Source organism: Apodemus sylvaticus, chromosome 5 (genome assembly GCF_947179515.1).
Source record: "Apodemus sylvaticus chromosome 5, mApoSyl1.1, whole genome shotgun sequence".
Lineage (NCBI taxonomy): Eukaryota > Metazoa > Chordata > Mammalia > Rodentia > Muridae > Apodemus > Apodemus sylvaticus.
The window spans coordinates 119868322-119880324 of NC_067476.1; the positions used below are offsets into that span (position 1 = coordinate 119868322).

At 41.8% G+C, this 12003-nt stretch overlaps 1 protein-coding gene across 3 annotated transcripts in view; it reads left to right on the forward strand.

Moving 5' to 3' along the window:
• Slx4ip (SLX4 interacting protein) overlaps positions 1-12003 on the forward strand; it is a 166181-nt gene that overhangs the window by 22678 nt on the left and 131500 nt on the right. The window lies entirely within an intron of this gene.

The window sequence follows — 12003 nt, forward strand, 5'->3', positions numbered from 1 at the left end:
ACAGCACACCATCAGTTACCTCATTCTTCATAAACAGATAACAGAATGGCAACATGTAGAGTTTGCTTCTGTGTTAATTATGTTTAATTAACTCTTCAATATTAAACTGCAACACTTTTTTTCTTATAATGATTTTTTTCCTGATGCACATACAAAGTATGTGTTTTATTTTATCTTCTAGTATTAAAAAATCTTAACTAGAAAGGTAGACTCAGGATCCTTCACCAACTGTATGGATTCTCTCTGAAGGCTGTAGAGGGCATCATTGTTCTATATTTCATAAGGGAACTTCTCCAGATACTGTGATCCAAGGAAGCAAACCAATTGAAGTGCTTTTAAAATGGATGGCTCAGTCCCAGATTATCATGAAGCCTTAAATGCTGGTCTGTTTGCCCATTGGTTGTGTACACAGGTACACCCAGAGTCTATTACACACTTGTATATTTCTCTTGCTTCCACCCGAATATATTTACTAGGAAACACCACACTGAACACTATAGTGGAAACTATCACCACTACCAGAACTATCCAGAGTGGCCTCTGAAAAATTATTCTGAGAGTGGCAGAGGCTATCTGCTGGGTGCTTTATTCTAGGTTCAAGAATCTAGAAATGCTGTGCTGGGAGTAAGAATCCCTGGTCTTTGGAAAGCCTTGTGCGCCCAGGCCTGTCCTAACAATAGAGGTTAGAAAGGGACGACAAATGTTGTCTTGGTTAGTGATCTTCCTCCTTACCTCTCCTCATTGTTCTAGTCAATGCCACTGTGGGGATATTTGGTTAAGGAAGCTAGGGGTGAGGTGGGTATTGTGTATCCCTGTAGTTCACAGTTCCTGAGAACTCTGTGGCACTGACATTGTCTTAAGTGTGCAGCCATGTCCTCATTATACATACAGTCTAAAGATGCACAGTGCTTACTTACTCTCCTCTAGATATTTCTCCTGGAGTACCTCACTGAACATTGCCATTAAGTAATACAGGAAATCAGGCTTCTGCATGTGTCATTCTGTCACATGTGAGGAGCATGTGACAATACTTTGATCTCAAGACTTCTTTGTCATTTGGCTATTTGTTATTTATACAGTTATTTGACAACCCTTTTTATTCACACACGTGCATATACACACATGTGATATTTGTGTGACATTAGAAAAGAATGCTCTACTGTGTGTTTCACAAAAGTATGATATAACAAGTATCAGAGTAAAGCAGACAGCAGGTCAAGCACCCCAGTTCCCATTACTTGAAAAATGTATTATCTGTTATGAACTAGTAGCGGCATCTTGTTCATGATGTCATTTCTACAATTTTTTTTGTCATTTGTGCCTTTTTCTGTAGGTTATTTTATAGCATGTCTTGAAATTAATTTATTTCCATGTGTATGCGCATGAGTGAGCACTTTTTGGTGAACTGAGAGGAGAGCCGTGGGGTTTGGACCTTATCTTCCATTTTGTTTGTGACTGTGTTTCTGGTTTCCCCTTGTATGTTCCAATCTAGCTAAATTGTGAATTTCAGCAATTCTTGTGTGTGTGTGTGTGTGTGTGTGTGTGTGTCTCCTGTTTTGCTTTGAAGGTGCTGAGGTTATAGACCCACACTACTGTACCTCACTTTACACAGGTCCTAAGGATCTGAACCCAGGTACTCATTCTTGGATGACAATCACATTATCCACGGAGCCACCTCCCAGTCACTTCTTGAAATTTAGATAATTAGGTTTTTGAGGAAAGAATACTAGAATGTGAAACTAACGCTAGATTTTACCCAGGATTCCAGAGTTCATCTTGTGGTTTCCCTTATAAAATGACATGAATTCATGTTAATTCTCGGAGCAACCACCTCTTTATCTACAGATAGAAATAACAGTATTATCTGTCTCACTGGGGTTTTTTGATATCAAATTAATAATGAAAGGTATAATGCTACGAAAGTGTTTGGAAAAATAACATTCTATGCATGCCATGGAGCCCTCAGTCATTGTTTTACAGTGATGTTCTGTGCAGTAGAGGGACTTGGCTTCCAATTCTTATTTGTTCTTGCTCTCATAACTTTTTGGAGTGAGGACTAGTCTAATTCTTTTCATATGTGAGGTTTCAGTTACCAAGTCTTTATTTGTCTTTGCTTGCAAAGCCCTAGTTAGGCATTTGAGACAGCGGCAAGCCTGATCATCTGCCTCTATCCTCAGGGAGTTTGTAGTGAGAAATTGTGTCAAACTTTAAAAGCAGTAGAGTGAAACAGAAGCGCTTGTACACTCTGCATAGCCTTGTCATGGCCAAATGGAAGAAACATTTCTGATCTGCTTCTGAATGGGCTGCTGTGACCTGTCTATCTGTTCAGTGTCCTGTCAGTTTACAGCCTGGGCTGCTTACAGTGGCAGGTAGCTATGATTAGCAGTCAGGAGAGTTAGATTTTAGTGCTCAGTACTGATTGCTGGTTAGGAACAAGGGAAGGTACCCTCCATTACCTTCTATTACCTCTATGTAACTAAGTCTGCCATGTTGTGTCACATCCGGGAGAGGGATGAGACCTTGCTTTTCGGTGGGAGAGTCAGGGTCTGTATTCAAAGATGAGGGAAGGACTCATATTATTAGCTGTATTTTTGAGATTGTCAAGATTTTCTTATTTTTAGTTAAACGAGGTATTGAATCAGGGGGTCTCTAGCTTTAACAAATATATATAGCCTGACATTTCCATAATACTAAAATTTTTATTTGTAGAATTCCTTTGTTATGACCTTGTGAAAGTAATTTGGGCTGACACCAGTCAGGGCCTTATTACTAATGTGTTTTATAAACCAATAAAGAGAGAGGGAATATGTTTGGTGGAGGTACACTAAGGGGGAAGGGAGTCGCTCTGTGGGCCCATGCTGAGGTATCCCTTCCCCCTGAGGGACCAGCCATAAGGACAGTATAGTATAAAATAGAGTTTATTCAGAGCATGGGGAGGGGAGTTGAGAGAAAGGCAGAGAGAGAGAGAGAGAGGGAGAGGGAGAGGAGGAGGAGAGGCTGGGCATGAGCACATGGAGGGGGAGGGGGAGGGAATGGGGAGAGAAGGGGTAAGGAGCTGGAGGAAGACCCAGCGAGCAAGAGGAGGCATCAGGCAGTCCCTCTTATAGTGAGTCAGGCACATCTGGCTGTTCCCAGGTAACTGTGGGGCAGAGCCCAGACTAAATGCCAACAACTAACCTGTACTTTGGAAAGTTAAGTTGTTTTGAGCTTTTGTACCCATCTATTAAAATACTAGGGTTAGGACTGGAGAGGTGGCTCACTGGTTATGAGCATAATACTGTGTGGAGGCGTATATACTCACATGTAAGCTGGTGCTTTCTCTCTACTTCTGTAGCCCTCTGTCTTCCCCTCCCCTAACTAAAAATAAAAAGAACTCCTTAAATATTAGGATGGTTAAATAGCTGCAGTCATAACTCACTTGTAAAATTGTTCATTTTAGCGTAGAGTTCTTACCCTGTCCCTTTCTGTTTCTTGCTACTTGAAACAGATTTTTGTTCCCCCAGATTGAAGTTTCTGACGTTGTTATTTAATATAAAGATGTTTGGGTATTTAATGTTGTTTTACAAGAACCAGGATATTTATTTTTAAGATAAGGAATTCAAACAAGGCCAACAGTTTTCTTGTTTTAATGACATAAATTATCCCTAGGATGGTGTGACTATTTTTAAAAAGTAGGCTTAAAATTAAGTGCAGTTTTGAAAATGTATTTTGGTGTGTGATCATTTGAGTTATGTAGTATTTCAGGTAACTGTTGTGTAGAAGAAAGAAAAAGTTATGTGGGCTGTTCAGTATTCGGTTCAGGTACCTGGCCATGGATAGTGCTAAGCCTGTGGAGCAGGCCGGATGGGAAAGACTGGGGCTCTGTGCTTCTGCCCTGATGTCGCATGGTTAGAACCACCTGAGTAAGGAACCTTAGCAGAGAGATTGAGTTGGAATCCTTAATCGCTGGTGTTCAAAGTGTGTTCCTGGACCAGCAGCATCAGCCCTTCCTACTCTAATTGTGGTGTTTTTGTTTTTTTTTTTTTTATCTTTTGTGAGGGTTAAAAAATGATGCATATAATGTGTTTAGCACAGTGCTAGGTAACCATCGTACTAAATACTGGGTATTGCCGGTCACCACTAATATTAATCATTGTGATTCATATTTTTCTGCCAGGGTATTTTATGAAGCAACTTATTTTGAAATTCCTTTCAAAGATACCTGAGTTCTGATTATTGTGAAAATCTTGCAGCTGGTCTGTTGATCTTTATTGTGTGTCTGGTGAAGGAAGACCTGTGTAAGCGATGTTTGCAGGTGTTTCTTAGAATGGTCCAAGATCCTGAAGGTACTGTTCTCAATCTTCTGTGTCGGAAGATTGTTAACCACAGTGATGTAGTTGTACACAAGTGTTTGCTGGAGTCACCAACACCATTTGATGAGTCTCTCCAGACAATGCCTCAAGTCTGGTGTTTGCTTTGAAGAGTTCTTCTTTCCAGACCCCTGCTTCTTCAGCTCACACACAGTTGTTCTCCATGTCGAATCTCCTTTTTGTTCTTTTATGGCTAAATAAGGATCATGATTAACCCCCAAAGGAAGGCCAGTAGGCCCTAGACCTAGGCCCAGGCTACTGTGCCTGAGCCAGCCCAGGCTTTTCCACCTCTGCTGGCTGCCTTCTTTGCTTCCTTTTTAAGCCTAGCTCTCAAAGTGAGAAGCAGTTTAGCCTGTGTTTCGAGGCTGCTGATTCAGAGCTGCCGGTGGTTTCTGAGATGACACCGTGGCTGCACCCTTGCCCTGACTTGCTTTGGCTTCTTGTTAGTACCTGTCTTCAGGCCTGGATACCTTTGCCTTTGCTCTCCTCCAGGAAGCTGTGGGTTTAGGTATGTCCAGTGTGGGAAGGCTTATCTTCCCTGCTGTGCTCCACAGGGGTGCGGCCCCCTACCCTCAGGCCTTTCACTGTCTTTGGACAAGAGTGGAGTGGCTCACTTGAAGCTAACTGTTCAGATGAAGGATCAGATACAGAGGCATTGCTGTCCCACTGGGATTAGCTACATCTTCCCATGCAAGTGCTGCCTTCTTTGAAGGCCTTGAGGCAGGTCTCTGTCCTGTCTAGGCTCAGACACCAGTGGGAAGGGGTGGGGAATGGAGGGCTGGGTTCCTGCACAGGTCATCTCAGGAAAAGTGGCAATGGAAGTACATACTCTTCATGTCGCTTTTTCAGGATGAGATGAGAATCTCTGCAGAGTAGTCAAGAAATGCAAAAGCTGTCCAGAGAATGTATGTAGAAGCAATAAAAAGTGCATTGGCCAGGTGTCATGGTTAGTTAAGGCTCTTCTAAAGGAAGTAGCAAATCCTGACAAACTTAAATGGAACTGGGAAAAGGTATTTTATGACTTGGGAGTGTGAATGACTCAGAGTGAATTGACAAAGTACTGTTGAGCTTGTAAGGACTCGGACAGCTTTTGGCTCCCAGTGACCCCACTCCAAGGCAGCTAGCTCCCCTGTGGGCCTGTCGGAGGATTATGGTCTCTGTTTCCATGTTACTCCCTCTCTGCTGGTCTCGGTCCTCTCCTCCCTCCTCAGTGCACTTTGTAGGACACAGTGACCCACCCCCCAGTGGACATATCCTTCAAGGGTGCTGTGCTACTGCCAACCTTCTGGAAGCTAGTTGAACAGGTGTGGAGATTTGCTTCATCAACTGTGCTTCAGGGGCACTGTCGCTTCATACAAATTTCCCAGTCCCATCTAAGTTTGTGAGGAGCCCCCACTGCCCACCCTCGGGCATGGCAGTTGTCCAAAAACAAGAAGGCATGGATTCCCTCAGAGGTTAGACAGTACTATTCTCTAATTTAGAGACTGAAAGGTTTGCTTTTTTTTTTTTTTTCTATTCATTACATTCTTGCAGATCATAATAATGAGTGTTTGTGGAGAGACCTCAGTGACATTTAAGAGTTAGCTGTAATAAATCTTATCTGTGAGAAGTTCTCTGGGTTCCTAGGGTGAGACCAGTCATGATTGCTTTCCGTGTAGTTTACAGCTGGTTTTATTGGCGTGAAAGTTGAGGCATGTTAGTGTTATTCATAACCCTCAGTGTATATATATTATGGTGATTAAACATAATATTGCAGAAGAATAGCAAAGAACAGATCATTCTAGTAAAATTTCTGATGTCTACTCTGTAGGTGACTTTATGGGTCAGGAGAGTCTTCATTCGTGTGAATCTTGTCTTAAATCTTTAATTTTGAAGCACTGACTGCACTCCAGAGAGTCATTAGTCATCCATGAGTCTGCATCTTTGTTTCTGACTCAGCACTCTGCAGACTTCCTGCAGCATGTGAAACGACTGACTGTGTGCTGTGGCCTTAGCAGAGTTAATGGTCACTGATGAGCACCGCTTGCTCTGTCCCGGCCGCTCAACATTTCAGGCAGTGGCCAAGATGCTTACTGTTTGCAAGGCTGTGCCAAGGAGTCAGGTGCTGGTACAGCAGTTCTGACGCCGCTTGCATGGCTTTCACTTCCCACAGTGACTGATTCTCCATCTGCCATGACACTGCATTCCTGAGCCTCTGCCCCTCCGTGGTTAGTGACTAGAATGTTTATTTTTAGGAAAAGTTAAAATTATCCATAGAAGGGTGTATTCTGTAAAATTTACATTAATCAGCCTTGCACAGCAGGAATCATGGGAAGAGTATGTATGTGAAGATTTTAAAGAAAACCTTTTATGGAAAGTTTCACTAAAGGGAAGAATGCGATGAACAGTAATATACCCGTCATCCATTTCAACATTGTGGGGAGTTTTAAAATAAGTTTTAGTCAGTCTGAATACTGATTTTAAAAAGTACCACTTAACACTAACACGCATGTGTTTAATCCGGATTTTCAGATTTTAGGATCAGTAGCAGTTTTTCTTATGCCAAAATGTCTTATCTCCTCCCTTCAGTTTAAATTCTAAGACATGTGCTACATGTGTCAGACCTGGGATTATACTTCAGTGCTTGCCTGATGTGCACAGAGCTGTATATTTGATCTCTTGGATTTCAGAAAACAGACAAAACCTTTCTGCATGTGTAAATGTGTATGTATATATGTATGTATATATATATATGTGTGTGTGTGTGTGTGTATGCATGTGTGTATGGAAAGAGAAAGGGAGAGAGAGGGGGGAGAGAGAGGAAGAGGAAGAAAGAAACATTGACAGCTACAGAAACAAGCACATGGACAGACGCACAGATAGACTCACTGATGGGGCAAGATCTAGCTTCTGACGACTTGCCCCTGTGACTTACTTGCTCCAGTGAGGTCCTGACTCGTAAAGTTTCCTCTGTCTCTTAAATTGCACTGGTAGTTAGGGATTGACCTATTAATACATAAAACTATAGGGAGTATTTCCTGTTCATTCCAAACAATGTCAGACCCAGTACATTGCAATTAGTATTTTTAAGCAAGCCTGATATTAAACAATGATACCATCTAGAAATAAACCAATTTTAAAATTATTTAGATTGCTCTTCATCTTCATTGGCATTTTATTTCACCAATTTAAAATATGAATTCAGAAGTTTTTTATTTCTTCTTACTTGGTTGATTATTTAATTTTTTTTGTTTGAGACACAGCAGATGGCCTTGAAATACTGATCCTTCTGATTTCACTTCCCAAATGCTCGGATTACAGGTGCATAATGTTTTCTTACTATAAACTTTGATTTATAAGCTTTTGTGAAAGAGAGGAGACAGCCAACACTTAACCAACCACTTCCTAAACTGGTTGCTTTCATGTGACCTGATTGCACTCTCATAACACCAGAACCACACCATATTGTTGGCCAGTCTCTACAGAGGTGCTAGGCAGAGCCTGAGTCAGCTCATGTCCGAGGAAGAGACAGTAAGAGTCAGTTTCAAGCTGGTCTCTGGTGTAAAGCGTGGACATTTATGCAGACCGACAGCACTGTCTGTCGTCTGTGAAAAGGACTGATTTAGAATCATCCTCCTCTACTAATGATGGTCATTTATAATTAAAACAAATAATAACGATACTACTGTTACCAACTTACTAAAACACATGACTATAGAAAGTAGGAGGGCAGGTGTAATTCAGAGAGGGGACCTGGCCCATGGTTCCTGTTTTCTTTGCCCCTGCCCTTTAAAAAAGCCCTTTAGGGAAATAGAAGCACTGAGGACTGAGGTGGTCAAAGGTCAGTTCTGGGCCCCCGGCCTCCTTTGTAGATGAGGACATTCCTGCTCCTTCATTGTGTTCCCTTCTGCCTGTGATCCTCTTTTATGTTGTGCTGTGGATGGAAGCTGTGCTGGGAGCCTTGATCCTGGTTGTGTATGATTCTGTCACACATCCTGCCTGTCTCAGGAGAGTGTAAATGAATGCTCGGATTCTTCCCCCTGTATCTGATGCTGATCTGATTCTCCTTAAAGCCCTAGTTTGAGGACTGGGCATTTGGTTAGTCTTTTCTAAAGTGGCAGAGGATGGTCCTGCAGGGAAAGTTCAGTGAGATGAGGTGGTTATCTGCCCTCAGGTCTGGCTCCTACTCTCCCCACTTGTGGTGGAACTCAGTTCAGAATGTGCTTCTTGTTGGGGGGTGGCAGGGCCAGGCTCGACTGGACACCCACCCCTCCGCATAGTTAACTGCTTCCCACCTAACGATTTTCCACAGTTCATAGAAGAGAAATGATTTGCAAGAGAGGTGGATATCACCATTGGGAGTGATGGAAGTGCTTTACAGTTAGATGATAGAGAAAGCCCTACAACTGTATACCTTTACTAAAACTCACAAAACAGGAATTAGTGATATGCAAATGATTGTGGTGCAGAAGTTCAGAGCAAGAGTCTTGCCCTGCAGTGCATGTGCCATTCCAGTACCAGGCAGGCTGACGTAGGAAGGTAACTTGGAGTTTATGACAGCTCGTGCTTCCTCGCTGGATCTACTCTTAGAATAAAACTGCCAGAGCCCAAACCAATAGACACAATTCTCAGAAAAACAGGAAGAAACTCAGAGACTCATGTAATGATGAATATGTATTCTTATTGTAGCCCAGCCTAAAGCCCTTATGTATTATTAGAACTGGGGTCTTATCCCCATGACCCACCTAGCCAAGAATTTGTAGCATCCTGCCTCTACTTTCTTGGTGCTAGCATCACAGTCATGAGTGCAGCACCATGCTTAGCTTACAACTAAAGTTTCAGAGCAGCCATATTTGTTCAGAGAGCTTTCTTTCTTTCTTTCTTTCTTTTTTTTTTTTTTTGTGAGAGTTTTCAGGATGCTGGTTATTTACTAGTTTATCTCCTCATCTTTTCTGCTTATTTATTCATTTACTGTCATGAATCCATAACACATGGGAGAGAATGTCATAATTTCATAAGTTAGGTGTGTGCTCTTTAGGTTAACAGTAAAAATATCAAGAAGGATTTTCAGTACTGTTGGCTGGTATTAGATGAAAACAGCCTGGGTGTTGAGAAAATGGGAAGTTAGGTTTTTATTTGTTCCGCAGCTATAAAAGAAGCTAAAAGCAAAAGGGAAAATAAATTCTACCCTATAAAAATTCTGCCTAGGTGATGACGCGCAGACATACTATCCCCAGGTATGACATGATGGTGTTTGTGAAACTTCTAACTCAGCGATAGGGTTAAGGACACCCTTCCCCAGATAAGACACCGTGGCATTTGTGAAACATCAAAAATAGTCAGATTGTCCTTGCCCTCCCAGACATGAGAAGAAGTTTCTGATCTTTTTCTTGAGAAAGTTCCAGAAGAACCCTCCCTCAACTCAGAGGAAAAAGACTCCCTAACTCTGAAGGCAGGGTGTCATGGGGACATCTGAACACACATAGAGTTATTCTGCCTCCATTATCATTAGCTCTTACATTGTATATATCACTCACTGTGTGTGACATATATGTGAATATACATGTTTATATGTTTGTACTGTATGTATTTGTATGTTTGGGTGTTTGTACAGTGTAGATTTACACATGTTCCTCTGTGTGTGTGCGCACACACATACACACACACACACACACACACACACACACACGCACGCACGTGTGAGATGGAAGTCAGAGGTCAGTGTCTCATATCCTCCTGAGTTGCTCTTCACATTTATTGTTGGTTTGTTTACTTATTTATTTGACACAGGGTCTCATCACTATGTAGCTTTGGTTAGCCTAGAACTCAGGATGTAAATTGGATTGGCCTCAAACACAATTTGTAGACTGGCTGGTCCTCAACTTTAGAGATCCACTTGCCTGTTCCCTGAGTGCTAAGATTAAATACATGCTCCACCAGGCCTGACATCGTCAGCTTACTTTTTGAGACAGGTTCTCTTCATGTTTGTATAACAAGCATTTTCCTGACTGAGCCATCCCTCAGCTCTAGATCTTTTTGATTTGTTCAGAGACTAGATGTCCTATAAGAACTATGTACACCAGGCTGGCCTGAGACTTGTAGAGATCCACCTGCCTTTGCTTCCTGAGTGCTGGGACTGAAGGCGTGCGCCACCACACCTACTTCCTACTCTCCGTCTCATTCATTGAGTTTTCTCAGTCATGCTTTTCCAATACTGCTAACTTCTACATCAAGCCCAGCACAAAAACTATTATGTGCAGCTTATGGTAAATAGAGTTTTCCGTGTCACACTTTTATACATTTTGTTGTTTTCAGTTTGCTCTTCTTATGAGCGCCTCAGCCTAAACTCTGGAGGAGTGGGGAAGAATTTTTACTTGTCTCCCAAGAGATAGCTTTTAATTATTTACTCATTCTAACAGTAAAATCAAGTCTGGTCTTCGTTTATAAAATGTTATTAAAGGAATTTAGGGATAACATTTCCTTTTTTTTTTTTTTTTTAGCTAGGAGTTTTTTTTTGTTTTGTTTGTTTGTTTTTGTTTGTTTTTTTCCTTTTTTTATTCGATATATTTTTTATTTACATTTCAAATGATTTCCCCTTTTCTGGCTTCCCACTCCCCGAAAGTCCAAATGAGCCCTCTTCCTCCCCCCCCCCCCCATTCCACCATCCACCCCTTCCCACTTCCCTGTTCTGGTTTTGCCCTATACTGCTGCACTGAGTCTTTCCAGAACCAGGGGCCACTCCTCCGTTCTTCTTGGACATCATTTGATGTGTGGATTATGTTTTGGGTATTCCAATTTTCTAGGCTAATATCCACTTATCAGTGAGTGCATACCATGATTGATCTTTTGAGACTGGGTTACCTCACTTAGTATGATGTTCTCCAGATCCATCCATTTGTCTAAGAATTTCATGAATTCATTGTTTCTAATGGCTGAATAGTACTCCATTGTGTATATATACCACATTTTTTTGTATCCATTCCTCCATTGAGGGATAACTGGGTTCTTCCCAGCTTCTGGCTATTATAAATAGGGCTGCTATGAACATAGTAGAGCATGTATCCTTATTACATGGTGGGGAATCCTCTGGGTATATGCCCAGGAGTGGTATAGTAGGATCCTCTGGAAATGATGTGCCCAGTTTTCTGAGGAACCGCCAGACTGATTTCCAGAGTGGTTGTACCAATTTGCAACCCCACCAGCAGTGGAGGAGTGTTCCTCTTTCTCCACATCCTTGCCAACACCTGCTGTTTCCTGAGTTTTTAATCTTATTAGCTAGGAGTTTTATTCACTTGTTTAAGTGCTCTTTTTTGAAGATTCTGAGCTTTGCTGATAAGCTACTGGCATGTGAATGAGTGTATGGCAGGCTTCTCATAGCTTTTTTATTTAGAGACTTCCTTGGACTTGCCACTTTGTGAGGCATTATAGGAAATACTGACATTGCAAAGCCTTATGGATTTTTTTTTTTTATATCCCTAGCATTTTATCGGTTACCTGAGTCCATAAAAACTTTTTTGCCTATGCTGGCCTTGAACTCATGATCTTCTTGCCTTTACCTCCTTCAAGAAATCCTACTAGCAGGGGCTTGCTGACAGGAGGGCCCTGATATAGCTGTTAACTTAGAGGCCCCACCAGCACCTGACAAATACAGAGGCAGATGCTCTCAGCCAACCAT